The sequence below is a fragment of the Penaeus chinensis genome, chromosome 23 (assembly GCF_019202785.1).
Source record: "Penaeus chinensis breed Huanghai No. 1 chromosome 23, ASM1920278v2, whole genome shotgun sequence".
Classification (NCBI taxonomy): domain Eukaryota; kingdom Metazoa; phylum Arthropoda; class Malacostraca; order Decapoda; family Penaeidae; genus Penaeus; species Penaeus chinensis.
In genome coordinates this window covers 11,545,383-11,546,284 of record NC_061841.1, presented here as the reverse complement: position 1 = coordinate 11,546,284, position 902 = coordinate 11,545,383, and positions in this window count along the sequence as shown.

Sequence of the window (902 nt, the reverse complement as noted above, 5' to 3'; positions counted from 1 at the left end):
TCCTAGAAAGAGGTATCCCAAGATCTATGTCCACACTTTGTTTGTCACATGCTGACTTTGCTAGGCAATCAGCATGATCATGCCTAGGGATTCCAACATGCGATGGAATCCACACAAAACGTTTATTATGGCCTCGTTCTTTTGCACGATACACGTTTATCCTGATGTCATTTGTCTAGAGTGTTCAGAGCCTGGAGAGCACTCTGTGAATCGCAGAAAATGACCCCTGAGCCTTGATTCAATAGAAATTCGGTGGCCATGAGTATTCCTGCCAACTCGGTTTGCATAGTGCTAGCCCAGTCATGAACCCTCCCACAATCCTGGTGCAGCAAAATATTGTTTTTATATACAACAAAAGCGCATCCTGCTCTGCTCCCAGACTGCAAGGATCCGTCAGTGTAGCATTCATATACATTGGAAAGAGTGTCTAGATGCTCATTTATACTTGCAAGTGCATACTGTTTAAGTATAGCAGGGGGGACACTGTCTTTTTGGGGGGCAGTCGTATAATATACACTTAGGTCCGACATTTTCCACGGTGGTACAGAACGTCCATGTAGGGTCTTAGTTATGGGTATGTTCAGCTGAGCTAAGTGTTTACACGTCACTTGTAACCATGGATTTGAGTGTGAATCGGTGTTGTTATTCAAAGTTAGCTCTTTTATTCTGTATTTAAGTTGTCTTTGGAACTCTGTACAATGGAGGGGTTCTCAAATTGATTTGATACTAAATGTAGTATTTATGTATAATATTCTTTCATAAACAGAAGGCAAATTAAGTTCTGTTCTCATATTTATTCAAAACAAAGGTATTGCCGTAGATTTTGTGCTGTCAAAAGTCAATCATAAAGTAAGTAATATTTTCTGGATTTCAATATATTAGAAGAATTGCTAGAACGGTCA